The sequence below is a fragment of the Lemur catta genome, chromosome 2, assembly GCF_020740605.2.
Source record: "Lemur catta isolate mLemCat1 chromosome 2, mLemCat1.pri, whole genome shotgun sequence".
In the NCBI taxonomy this organism is placed as follows: domain Eukaryota; kingdom Metazoa; phylum Chordata; class Mammalia; order Primates; family Lemuridae; genus Lemur; species Lemur catta.
This window is the reverse complement of record NC_059129.1, coordinates 62,324,552-62,339,895: the sequence shown is the minus strand read 5'-3', so window position 1 is coordinate 62,339,895 and position 15,344 is coordinate 62,324,552.

The window sequence follows — 15,344 nt, the reverse complement described above, 5'->3', positions numbered from 1 at the left end:
GATGGGGAATATACTTGCAAGATTGCTGCTTCTCTCACTCTCTGCACTGGGGCTGAAACTGTTGACTGTAGCACCTACACATGACCTCTCTCATGTGACGTGGATTCCTGAGAGCATGGCAGCTGGATTCTAAAACGATATGCCTCAGGAGGGGTCTTCAGGAGCAAGCAATAGAAGCAAACCAGGCAAAATCTGCATGGTCTTTTCTGCCCGAGTCTCAGAAGTCATAACACATCACTGCCATAGGATTCTGTTGGTTAGAAAAGAATCAGTTAATGTCAGCCCTGATTATGGGAGAAGGGACATAGATACCAGTAACAAAGAATTTTTGGTCATATTTTAAAACCAGCACAACATATGAGTTATATGTATGTGATCATATACAAACACATTCTTTTTTATTTTGAAATATCTGACAACTTTGTCACAGACCCTAAATCGACATCCAGTGATTCCCACCTCCTAGTGTTTACATCTTTGTATAATCCCCTCTCTGTGCGCATGGGCAGAGTCTGTAACTTGCTTCCAACCAACAGAATATGGCAAAGGTAGTAGGATGTCATTACCTCATATGAGCTGCTATCCTAGAAGACTGGAGCTAGAGACGCTCCTGTGGGCTTGATGAAGTAAGCGGCTACGTTGGAGAAGCCCACATGCCAAGGAACTGTAAGTGGCCTTGAGGACTTGAGGGCAGCCTCCAGCCTGCAGCCAGCAAAAAGTCAGGATCTGTAGTCATACAGCCACAAAAAAATCCATTCTGCCAGCAACCTGAATGAACTTAAAAGTGGATTCTTCCCCTCCCAAGCTTCCTGAACTTAATCCATTTGTTAGCTGAGAATACAGCCCATTTATCTTGATTGCAGCTTTGTAAGAGCAAACTCTTAACATATGGAAGCTGTGGGATAATAAATGCGTATTGTTTTATGTTGCTTAGTTTGTGGTAATTTGCTACACACCAACAGAAAACAAATACAGTCTTATTGCAGCTTTTTATTAGGCAGGGATCAAATCTGCAAGTGGCAGATACAGGCCAGAAGTGAGGTTCTTAAGGGTGGAGAAGTCGGGGACCAATCAGAGGAAGGAACAGCAGGAAAACACAGAACACCTGACAATCATGTATATCAGTCCTCTGGTAGCATCCCACACCTCCCGTAAGCCCTCCCCTGGACCAGGCCAACAAAAGGGAATGACCTGGGGGTCCTTAAAGTCTTTCTCCATTCTGGAGACTGACCCGTTCCTCTTTGGAACGTACTCTTGCTTTCCATAGCTCCCTTCTTTTCTGCAATAAAAGCTGCTTGTGTGGAATTGCTTCCTATTTGCGGTCACTCTGTCACACCCATCCTGCTTGTGAATTTTCCAAGCATGGAGCCAAAGAACCAGGACAACAGTCCTCCAAAAGGCTAGACCTGATAGTTCTTCTGTGTGCTGTGGTTTTAATCATATTTAGAGCGATCATATGATTTTATTGTCCAACCTGAGACCCTTTTGAATTTCAAAAGTGCACTAAAATAATTAAAATTATGTGAATTTTGAAATATTTACTGACATATATACACATAAATATATATTTGTTTATCCATAAAATGGTTATTTTCAAAAAATATTTTCAAGATATAAGAAATAAAAATATATACTCATGTATATTAACAAAAATAGATTTTATTTTTGTATTAAATAATTATCTTAATGGTAAAAATAACCTAAGTATAACATTATTTATGAACTTAATCCATTTGTTATTCATATATTTCTCTAATAGCCTATCATTGATATTCTCTAAAATGTCTGTATATGTATGTGCATGCTTTTTCAATACAGATTTAACATCAAAATTTTTCAAAACATCTACATTTTTTCAAAAATTATATATTTTGTTTAATAAAAATAAAATTTCACCTCTTCATTTGACTCTTCTCTATTGATCATAGTATTTTTAATTGAGAAAATATTTGTATATAGTTGTTGAGGTTCTTGGAAAGCTCAGAAAAATAATCTTCTAGAGATAATTCTCAATTCTTCCATTTTATTCAACTTTTAAACTATTTTAATGCAATAATTTTAAAGTACTGTCTTTTAAATTGCATTCAGAATAATTTGACCTTGACAAAACATTTGCAAAGTAAAACCCATCAGGCAAGTTGTATGGATAAATATTTGTTATTCTATTCAAATTCAATATCTATTTTTGAATATCAATACCAATATTCTATTCAATACTTATTATGTTGGGATAATATCCAAATTAATTGTAAAAGTGTAAACCTTCTCACTTAATTTCATTCCCACATAGAATTTGAGTTTATCCAAGAAAAAATAAGTTTTATGAAAAGATCCTTCCCCAAATTCAAGATATCACAATATCCAACTATATAATTTCATACCTAAATCTTATATACCATTTAATCTTCATCATTTAGCTTGAATATTAAAGATAAATATAAAGGTCTTCTATCTCCAATCTTTGTTTCCTAGGATTGCAACTTGTAAAAGTTTCAAAAGCTGAAATTTTTGGTACTAATCAAATATACATATCCAAGATTTTCAATTCTTTTTGAATACAATGCCATTACAACTTGGAGAAATCTTTTACAAAACATTTGATATTGTGTTGAAGATCGAGACTGATTTACAAAGTAGTTCACAAAGGCTATAATATTTCTAAAACCAGATCAAAGATGATCATTAAATAATGAATGCCATGTTATCATCTATAGTGTTTGTTTTTTTTTAACATCAGTTCATGGCAAAAATTGTGGATCAATGATGTATTTCCTAGTATGTACAAAGTTTCACATCCATATCTTCAATTGTGATTAGTAGAATATTTCCCCCAGTTTGGTCACATTCATGAATTATTTGTGTTTCACAGATAATGCCAAGTACATTTCTCCTTCATAGATTCTTTAGTAAGAACATTGCTTTTACTATACTACTATGCTCTACCAAAGGTTTTATTTGTATTACCACAACAAAAACCAATGATTTATTTTCAATGTTGAGTTCTTAACTGTATTTACAGTACCATTCAAAATAAAGTCAGATCTTTTACTTTGGAAGAATAAAATTTCAACAGCTTTACTTTGATTCTATGAATTCTATAAAAAACAAACCAAAAACTTTATGGTAATTAGCCAAGTTGCTTTTCTATTTGTAATCTTAAGGACAGTATAATAAACACATATTGCTTTTTACAGAGTTCTTCCTCATGAAGTGGACCTATTAATAGCCCCTTTTTTCACTATTTACATGTTTAAACAAAACAAAACAAAACAGACATTATTGCAATGGAAATAGGAGTAATTTAGAGTCATCACTTATCTAAATGAAAAGTCATGCTTTATAGCTTTATGTATATATTTCACCTTCACATTTATATGTGTTTAGATGTTATTTTTCACCATGAACTGATGTTAAAAAAACCAAACACACTTGTTTGTGCTTAGATGTGGATTTTGGGCATAGTCTTCTTAACATACTAATGCATAAGTAGTAGATTTGTGTCTTCTGATCTTCATGTGGTCAGTATAACCTTCATGGTAGAAGGTAATCACTGAGAATCATTTTGTACAAAGTACAAGGCCATTTTAACAATGTTTAATATTTAACAGGTTTTCCACCTGTTTATGTCTTCTACAATTTCTTTCCTCACTGTTTCATAGTTCTCCCTGTCTTTCACCTCCTTAGTTAAATAAATTATGAGGTATTTTATTTTCTTTGTTGTTATTGTGAAGGGTATTGAGTCTTTGATTTTGTTCTCAGTTTGACTGTTGTTGGCATATAGGAATGCTACTGATTTCTATGCATTGATTTTGTAACCTGAGACTTTGCTGAATTTGTTTATCAATTCCAGTATTCTTATGGCAGAATCTTTGGGGTTTTCTAGATATAAGATCATATCGTCAGCAAAAAGCAATAGTTTGACCTCCTCTGCCCCCATTTAGATGCCCTTGATTTCTTTCTCTTGTCTGATTGCTCTGGCTAGGACTTCCAGCACTATGTTAAATATAAGCAGTGATAGAGGCCAACCTTGTCTTGTTCCGGTTCTAAGTAGGAATGCTTTCAATTTTTCCCTGTTCAGTATGATGTTGGCTGTGCGTTTGTCATATATGGCTTTTATTATTTTGCGGTAAGTCCCATCTATGGCTATTTTGTTAAGCATTCTTATCACAAAAAGGTGCTGAATTTTGTTGAATGGTTTTTCTGCATCTATTGAAAAGATAATATGGTCTTTATTTTTACTTCTATTTGTGTGTTGAATTACATTTGTAGATTTGCATATGTTAAACCATCCCTGCATCTCTGGGATGAAGCCCACTTGGTTGTGATGCATTATTTTTTTGATAAGCACCTGAATTTGGTTTGCTAGGATTTTGTTGAGAATTTTTACATCTATATTCATAAGGGATATTGGTCTGTAGTTTTCTTTTTTTGTTGTATCCTTTCTTAATTTTGGTGTCAGAGTACTGTTGGCCTCATAAATCATGTTGGGGAGGATCCCTTCCTTCTTGATGTGGTAGAATAATTTCTGAAGTTGTTCTTTGTAGGCCTGGTAAAATTTGGGTGTGAAACCTTCTGGTTCAGGACTTTTCTTTTTCGGAAGTTCTTTTATTGCTGCTTCAATTTGGGTACTTGATATTGATTCATTGCAATCTCTATTAAAATATCAATATTATTTTTTGCAGATCTAGAAAAAATGATTCTATGCTTTGTATGGACCCAGAGAAGACCCTGTATAGCAAAAGCAACCTTAAGCAAAAAGGACAAAATGGGAGGCATAAATTTATCAGACTTCAAGCTATACTACAATGCTATACTAACTAAAACAGCATGGCACTGGCACAAGAACAGAGACATAGACCAATGGACCAGAACTGAGAATCCAGATATAAAGCCATCCTCATATAGCCATATAATCTTTGACAAAGCAGACAAAAACATATACTAGGGAAAAGAATCTTTATTCAATAAATGGTGCTGGGAAAATTGGATATCCACATGTAGAAGACTGAAACAGAAATCAATTCTCACAAAAATCAACCCATGGTGAACAACAGACTTAAACCTAAGGCAGGAAACTATAAGAATTCTAGAAGAAAATGTTGGAAAAACTCTTATAGACATTGGCCTAGGCAAAAAAATTATGAAGAAGACCCCAAAAGCAATTACAGCAACAACAAAAATAAATAAATGGGACCTGATCAAATTAAAAAGCCCTGCACAGCCAAGGAAACTATCATGAGAGCAAACAGACAACCCACAGAATGGAAGAAAATATTTTCATGTTACACATCCGATAAAGGGTTGATAACTAGAATCTACATAGAACTCAGGAAAATCAGCCAGAAAAAGTCAAACAACCCCATTAAAAAGTGGGCAAAGGACATGATCAGAAACTTTTCAAAAGAAGACAGACTAATGGCCAAGAAACATATGAAAAAATACTCACTCTGATCATTAGGGAAATGAAAATGAAAATCACAATGAGATATCACTTAACTCCAGTGAGAATGGCTTTTATCAAAAAGTCCCAAAACAATAAATGTTGGAGTGGATATGGAGAGACAGGAACACTCACATACTTCTGGTGGGACTGAAAACTAATACAACCTCTGTGGAAAGTAATATGGAGATACCTTAAAAAGCTAAAAGTCGTACTACCATTTGATCTAGCAATCCTAGTACTGGGCATCTACCCAAAGGAAAAAAAGACATTCTATAAAAAATACATCTGCACTAGAATGTTTATGGCAGTACAATTCACAATTGCAAAGATGTGGAAACAACCCAAATGCCCATCAATACATGAGTGGATTAATAAAATGTGATATATATATATCATGGAGTTCTACTCAGTCACAAAAAACAATGGTGATCTAGCACCTCTTCTATTATCCTGGATAAAGCGGGAGCCCATTCTACTAAGTGAAGTATCACAAGAATAGCAAAACAAGTGCCACATGTACTCGCAATCAGATTGGTATTAACTGATCAACAGTTACGTACGTGCACATATAGTAGTAACATGCATAGGGTGTTGGGCGGGTCGGAGGGGGAAGGATGAGATGGGTATATTCACACATAATGGGTGAAATGTCTGGGGGATGGACACACTTGAAGCTCTGATTTGGGTGGGGCAAAGGCAATATATGTAACCTAAACATTTGTACTCCCATTAATATGCTGAAATTAAAAAAAAACAAATTACAAGGCCATTATTAACTTTCTTGAAATGAAAGTTATATGAAATGAAAATTCAGAACTTATTATTTAAATGTATTTTTCTATTTTTAAGCATTTGTCATTGAAAGATTTTAGTGCAAAATAAAAAAATTCACAGAAATCAAAAGTTATTAAACACTTGTAGATTAACACTGCACAATTAATTTTTTAAAAGCAAAATATCCAGATTGTTCATACCTTCTAGCAGGACTGCTCAGCCTCCATCTCCTGACATAATTCATGTATTCCTAGACTGTAATTTTAAATATTTCCCTCTGACCCAGAGGATTAGCATCCTGACAGCTTCAGGCATGTTGCAATACTAGACAGTGACCATGGCACAACTAGCTGATAGATCAGGGGCAACAGGGTAGATTTCTCCCACCATCACCATGTAATACCAGAGGGAGTTAGCTGTCTCTAGCTGCTTCTTGCAAAGCACATTTTATCAGCTGGCACCATGCATGCTGTCCTTGAAAGGGAGATAGTAGACATGTTGCATCTGGAAAAGATCAAGTAAAGAAAGAAGCTTGTTGTTGGTCTTCCTGCAGATTTAACCATGTGTTAAAGTGAGAATTCCATTCTCAGAACAAATGTCTTACATACTGCAAGAAGAGATTGCTTCAGAGGCTGTACGTACAATGTGGAGGTTGACTTAACCCATCCTTGATTTTTTTAATGCAATGATTAAGCAAAATTTTTTGTGAAAAACGATAAATTCTGAGTAGCACAGAACACCAGGACAAGTGTAAGCCAGGACTGAACCAGGCAAACCAGGACGTGTGTCCTCAATGACATAGGCAGTGGTGATGTGAAAAGGAATGAGGGAACCCAGATATTTGCACTAGAGAGAGGAAAGAAGAAAAATAAATTAAATGTCTAAGTAATGCCTTAGAATCATTGGCTTCAAAACGATTTTTATAATTATTAATTAATATTTAATAAGAGAAAATTCTTATCCTTTGCTGCCAAGAATTTCAGAGGTGGTGGTATTTTATAAGACCAAATACATTTTTTCCTAATATGTCAGTAGAAGACACACATTCTAATTTGATCCATCTGTCTACTAAAATGATATAGTATATGATATCTGGTGATAATTCCCCCCTTTAGGGGGCGCAGTATACATAAGTGATAACCGGCCCAGCTTTGGTGAGAAACTGCTTGGGTTTATAGGCTAAGTCACTTATTACAGCTATGTGACGTCGGTCAAGTTATTTACCTCACTGTGGTTCTAATTCTTCACTTCCAAAATGGGGACATTAAAGGTACCTAACTGAGGTGGTGGTTATGAGGATTAAATGAGTTAATATGTGAGTAACTGTTAGGATAGTGCCTGGTACATAGAAATAAATCAATAAATGTAAGTTAAGTGTAGGTTATTATTATTATTATCAACTTTCAAAGAAACTTGAAAGAAGGTAATATATACTATGCATTTCAAATTATATAAATTAATTACATTTGGTTAGATATAAAACTTTGGGTATGAGATTATGTTCCTTTTCACTTTTTATGGTCAGCCTAAAACTAATTAAAGCAAGATTTTAGAGTAAAAGAAACCACCTCTCCCGAAGACACAGTACTCACAAAGATGAAACCATTACAAATTATTCTGTGAGACAGTTTTTATTTTGAGTAGATGTATCACCTCTGCCACATGCAGTTAAGATGGAGAAGCAGAAAAAGAAATTTAATTTTTGCTGGCCTATTGTTTTTAAAAAGTTAAAAACTGGTATTTGAATGTTGAGGAAGATAGGATAACTCCGAATAAACTAATTTTAATTGATTTCTTTGGAACTACTGATAATCAATAAAAAGAATCAGATCCTCTTAATATTTCAGTGATGATAAAATAATAAAACATGTAAGTGGGTCTCATCACGCTCATGAGTTTGGTTTTGTCAGGATAAGATCCCAGGAATCTAAGTCCCTAAGCTGAGCTTTAAATATCTCCCTGGGTAATACGAACTTTGATGGGATCTCTGCAGCTCAACGAACAGAATGAAGGGAATAAGAGAACTTACTTATCTGCAGAGGTTTTCAATTTGTAGGAAGTCTCTTTTCCAAAGTTTAAATGTCTGAAATCATGGGAAAAAAATTAAACTTGAAATGATTCATGTTTTTACGGGTTTTATTCTAGGTTAGCGTGATTTCAGCAAGCCAGCTATAACCTGACAAATAGAAATGTGGGCCCTGAAGTCAGACTTCTTGGGTTTGGATTCTGGGTTTCTTTTTCACTAGCCTTGTGGTGTTAGTGACTTAGTTGACTTCTCTGTTCTCAAACGATCTCATCTGTAAAATAGGAATCACAGTCGCTTTCCTGTGACTTAGATAATGTGCACACATCAGGCCTGGCACATGATAAATGCTCAGTAATGGTTAGTTGTTGTCATCATCATCATTATCATCATTTAAACCAGTGGTTCTCACCCAGGGGTAATTTTACCTCCCAGGGAACATTTGGCAATGTCTGGAGATAATTTTGGTTGTCACAACTCAGGAGAGGCTACTGGCATCTGGTGAGTAGACGGCTGGGATTGTGCTAAAATTCTTGTAAATCACAACAAAGAATTATCAAGCCCAAAATGTCAATAGTGCTGAGGTTGAAATAGATCAATTCAAGCTATTCTATTGCTGAAGATGAAGTTTAAAGGACAAAACACATTTTCAAACTGTTGTAAATAACTCTTATGAATCCTAACATTAAATCTATGTCTTCTCAACTTCAGCTAAGCAAACTATGAATTATTAAGAATCAGAAATCTTCATGAACATAAAACTATGGGATATGGAAAAGTTTCTGAGGGAATAATACAATAATTGAGGTAATGAATAGAAATAAATAAATAAGAAATTAAAGGAGAAAAGGTGAAATAGAAGACATTGGAGGAATGTCTTCCTAATGAGAGCAATAAGGGAGTGGGAAGAGGGGAATCTCAAGAGTAGTATGTTAGGCCTCCTGTTCTACTTCCCCCCGACCTCCCTCCTTCCAGGCCTCTGGCATGGATTTACAACTTTATAGTTAAATTTAAACTTTAAATGAATGAGTGAAAAGTTATCCAAATATCATTTTAAAGTTATAAAAATTAATATTTTATTACAGAATACCTATAGATTATTGCCTAGAAAAGTAATGATTCCATATAGGTACATTTCCATTTGTAAATTTAGTGGAGATTTGAAACTAGCAAAATGCAGGGCATTGAATAATGCCAGTTATTAAAGCACTCTTATGACTTTCTGCCCTTACAATATTCAACTAAGATGTTCTTGGAATGATGACATTCTAGTAAAAAAGGATTCCGTTATAAAATCAATTTTTATGAATTCTTTTGAGAATTGTACTTCCATGAAAACTCTGGGAAACTGTTGGCAAGAAAATTCCTTTTTCCTTGAAGAAAAAAAAAAATTCTTAAGTGGTAGAGTAAAACTTCATTAGTTTAGGCAAAACAACAACAACAAACAAAACCATATGAATGTGGGAAAATCCATTAATGAGTATTCCAGGCCACAGAGGGGGAAAAAAATGAAAAGAAAAAAGAAGTGATCAGGAGCTCAAAAATCATAATTCCTATCAGATACATAGATGTTTTGATACATGTATGGCCATAATAAATCCATGGCTTGCATGGTATATGAAAAGTGAAATCACACCCCACAAGGCATGAAGTGTCTGCCCCTCTGTAAGTTTTCTTTGGAGACGCAGAACTGAAGCTTAAATCATAGAAGACAGAACACACATAAATGCTGATTTAAGAGAGTTCTTTAATTTTATGCTGTTCCCATGGGTAGTGCTTACAATGCCATCGGATGTGAAAAGATCCTGGGCTTCATATTTAGGACAAAATTGGGCCCTTTATATAACGTACAAGTCCCATGGAATGAAGGGTCAGAGACTGAGTTCAAATCCTAGCTCTAAAGTAACTCCCTTTGAGCAAGAGTTTCTTTTGCTAAAAGATGGTACAAGAAGAAAATGACCATGAATATATAGAATGTCTTTTTATTATTTATTCTTGAAAATCATGAGATGAGAAGTAAAGAGCAAAGGCTTTGACAGACACAAATTTGAATCTGCTTCTTATACTTCCTTTTTACTTTGGAGTAGTTCAAGTTTTTGAGTCTCAGTTTCTTCATCTGTTAAATGGGGATGATAATTCATACACATAATTATACCCAGCAAAGTGCCTCATAGGTTTAGTCACTTAATAAATACCATCTTTCCTCCTCTGCCTGTGGAGAAGAGGTATGACACATTTTAAGACAGCTAAAGATGTATATAAAAGTCTGAATTGCAAAATATATACTTTGAAATTAGTCTATTTAGCACATCTCTTGAATTCACGTGCTTATATGTTCATCTAGGACGAAATTAAAAATTATTTTACCTATAATATTAACAGTAAAATAATCATGAAGATAAAATATTAAATCAGGCGCTTTTATGAATATTTTTATTTAAAAGTTACTTTAATGTTTTGTTAGCTTTTGGTAGTAATGAGGCCTGTTATCAGCTCTTGCTCACTCCTGTCCTGCACCTTCTCTTTATCCTGATGGGCTCTATCTACCCAATCCTCTCAAATGTGGTCTCCTTCCTGAAGTCTTCTCTTACTAACATAAGAGGAGCCTACTGCCTTTTCTTCAATGATTCTGAACTTATATTATCATTTGGCATGTATCAACATACTGCCCTGTTATACATATTTGAATGATATCATATTTCATTATTAAAACAGAAGTTTCTTATGTTAAAGACTGCCTTATTCATCATTACTCCTCACACAGTATTTTAAGGCTTTATGTTTATTAAGCATTAATTACTCAATATACATTTGATAAACAATGGACTGACTTGATTGCCAAAAAAGAAAAACTGAATTATTGAGCACCTACTACGTACCAGGCAAAATACTAAGTGCTCTATGCTTTTAATCAATATTGACCTGTTTTCTCATTCAATAGTACTTGATACAATTTCAAAGAATGATATAGTCTATGGGTAAGGGTTAATATAGTTTAACTATTAAGGTCACATTTACTATAACCCACCAAACTATATCAACTGATTGATAAAAACATTTTCCAAATACAGTTTGAATCCGTAATTAATGATATGAAAAGATAATTTTACTTTTACATCCATTGGCAAAAAAATACGTGCACTACAACCATCTAATGAAGTAAAATAGTTAATCAACAGTTCACGTCTGTGTCTTTTGTTTTGCAACATAGTTGGCAAAGCTAATGCTTTTGGATCCTTCTGAATTAGTGAGAGAATAAATAGACTCCTACATCTGGAGAGATGTGGTTTATGGCTTTGTTCTGATTTCAGTATCTAGTGCCAGGTATCCATCACCTGGGGTGGGGTGTTATTTTGGTAAAATAGAACTCATTACTTATTCTCAAAAGAATGCTCTATTTCAGAACAATGCTATTGTTAATGGAACTTTGATTTTAGTGTCCAAATGCCAAGAATGTTTTTAAACACTCTGTTATCCTTCCCATCATGTTAGATCAGCCAGACATAACATATGTGAGAAGTTATCTAAATTTTTCAGCAATAAAATAGAGATGACGAAAGCTGTGCTTCCCCCTAGGTATCATCCAGTATTGGTAACCAAATTGTTCTCGTCCTTTCTCTTTTATTGTTTAAGGCTGTAGCACATTACTCATGTGAATCTTGCCAAAGTTCTATGGCATTATTGTTTGAGATTCACCATATGTGTCTTTGATCCCTGCCCAGTAGATACTTTGGCTACATGCCAGTTGGGCACTTATTACTATAAGAATTTGATTTGTTCACTTGCTTCTGATTCCACTCATGCTGTCAGCATACAGACTCTTAAATACCCATCACTGGACCAAGGAGATTCACAAGATATCAACCTGTTTTAACTTGACCCTTCTTAACCAAGTATTTGCCACTGGAGAGAATTGATATAGTCAGTCTACCTAGTTATGGGTTGACTGGTGTCTGAAACAAAAATCCCTCCAGGCTCTGTTTTTGAGAGTCTTTTTTAAGGACATAGGCAATGTATAACCCTATAATTTATTACAGGGTAGTAATTTACGGTGGTCCTTTTGTACAGAGAAGAGACAGGGAGAAGGATAGGAGTAGATATAGAGGGTATGTGGCTTCTGTCTAGTTTTCTTTCTTATAGATTAGTCAAGACATCAGAACTATATTGTGAGATTCTTTGACTCTTTGAGTTAAATTCGGTGTTCTTAGTTTTCTTAGTTCACTTCTTAGTTTAAGTCTTAGTTCAGTGTTCTTAGTTCTTGTTTTCTACACTTTGTTAGACAGTATAAAAACACCAGAATGCATTGAAAAATATGAAACAAATGGAATGATCTTAGAAAAATTTTCAAGTCAGAATTCTGGTAAATATGGAGGACTAAACTCATCTGAGAGATTCCCCTCCCACCCCAAACACTGATATCAAGGACATACCAGTGAACTAAATATTGCCAAGGGGCTCACAAGAGGGCACAGACCTTGATAGCCCAGAGCTGAGGTTTTAAGAACCACAAAGGAAGATACATTTAAACCAAGGGCAATTTGAGGACAGGTAGCTAACTGAACCATGAGCACAGACCACTGATTTCAAAGGGCCATTCCATACATGGGAGGTGGAAAAAGTTCACCAGGCTCTGTGGGTGAGAAATTAAATTCTGCAAGAAGATTGAAAGCAAGTGCCATCGTGCATGGTTTTCAGTTTTTGATCCTTATAGTACCCCAAACTAAGATGTTAATAAAAAAATAAATCTTAGCACTATCAAGTCAAACTCATTAGAAATCCCAAACAAACAAGAGTAAAACCATTCTTTAGGGATATTCCAATAACCCATAAAAGATTCCTATACAAAAAAACCTTCATCAAAGATAAGCTTATAGAAGCAAATTACCAATCATCAAGGAAATACTGTATATTAAAAGCAAAACTTCTTTAAAAATATAAAGAGAAATTGACATAAACAGAACTATAGTGGAGAATTTCCATTGCTATGCTATTTTGTAAAATTAATTAATTATTAATACATTTATATGATCATATTCTAGCTACCTGCTTTCCTTTCAAAAATAATTAAATAACATACTATACTTTAGAGTGTTATTGTAAAAAATGTTTTTGATTTTATACGTGCATATATATATAAATATGGATATTGTATAGCCAGTAGCATCATGGTTTCAAATAATTTCAATCAACATGAAATGGGCATTTAAAGAATTTAAATCAAATAAAAAGGGAAGAATAAAAAACATATACAGGAAATATTAATTTTTTCTCTCTGAAAGAAAATATTATCAAAATATTTCTAGAATTAGGATTATGAGATACTTCATTGATATCTTTATGCATCTTCTGTATTTCTCAAAATTTCTACAATAAGGAATAGAATTAGAATGATAGGACAGGATAGAGCCCTGAAACTTGGGGAATCATGCATAGTTTGATATTACTAAAGTTTTGAATGTTTAGAAAATGGGTAGGAGTTGAGACTGGAAATGTAACTAAGGGTCTCAACATGAAAAATTAAATGATTTTAAGAAACATAACTTCTTTCCAAAGGTTATGGGAAACCTCTAAGAATTTTAAGCTCAGAAGTGTTTATCAGATATGTATTTTCAAAAATTGCTCAGGCTGCACAGTATAAATTCGTGAGTGCAAATGACCACAGAAAACCAGGCTACCGTATTAATAGTAATAGCTAACATTTTACTGGGTGCCAGAAACCAAGTGTTGAGCACTTTATACATGCTAATTCATTTAATTTTTGCAACAGATGGGAACTGTTATCATTACCCTCTGGTAGATAAGGAAACAGAGGTTAAAGAATTTGCCCAAGATCACTCAGTACCTGGTGGAGCTTGGCTTCCAACACTCATAATCTAAGACCAGCTCTTAAGGGCTTCCCTACTGCATTACGGTGTTGCCAGCTAAAGAGAGGAGAAGTGCAGCAGAGACAAGTTTATAGCAAGAAAAGAGGGAAAAGGGATGGGTTCAAGATGTTTAACTGACATCCCTTATTGACAGAGTGGGTTTGGGCTGGCTTAGTTTAAGGAGAGAAGGGAGTCAAGAACAATTCAAGAGAGCCAGAATGGAATATTTTTGCACTTAACAAAATCGTCAATGAAATCACTAGAAAAAATAGGAAATTTAATTCATTTTAATTTGCAATGAATGTTTATATCTTCCTCTATTTTAATGATGGAAAGGCAACAAAATAGAAATGGTTTGGTCATATGATGCAGTGAGAGTAGTACAGAGTGCAGATTCAGATTATGGCACTACACAGAGTTGTGGTTTTTAGCAAGTGATTTCTTTGCTGTTCTGATGGAGCCCACGTTTCCTAACCTGTTATATGGCAAGAGGGAACTACAGTACCTACCACAGAGGATTGCTTTATCCTCATTTTAGCTAGTGCTTTTTAGACTTGCAAGTAACAGGGAGGGGTACATATTGAGAATATTCATTTTAATCATGAAAACAGAAAGATGTACATTAATACTAACTACAAGAGTGTAAGGTGTTCCAATTTATAAATTTTAAGCCCTCATGATTTAACAGTAAACTTTACTTACCAGTGAAAGGACATCTATTGTCACTCCATTTTATTCATTAGATTAAACATTCTTAAGATATTTGGTCTGTGTGGTTTTTGGCATTTATAAGGTTCCAGAAGACTCTAGGCACCTTCCACAAGACCATTCTTGATGACTATGTCTTTTCTGTTAGTTGCAGGCTACTGAACCCACAATGAAGAGTTTTAGAGTGTGACAATTTAAGTGTGCAAATGAAAGGGGTGTGGGGAAGGTAGGGAGGTGGTCTGCTCCAGTACTATCTTCTGAAGTCTCTGCCTCACTAACGATTTCTCCGATTCTAATATTCTAATATCCTAAGGAATTGTTTAGAATTTTCCATTTGAAAACGTTTAGCCCTTAGGGCTTCAACAATTCTGTGTCACGCCTGCTTTGAAAAACTCAATTTCTATTTCAGGGATTTACTGCAGCACGAACTCACTGGCAACTTACTGATTTAACAACGTACCTCTGACAGTCCCACGGGCATCTCTGACCTTCTGTCTTTTCTTTATTGGACTGCTGAATATGTTTTAACCTT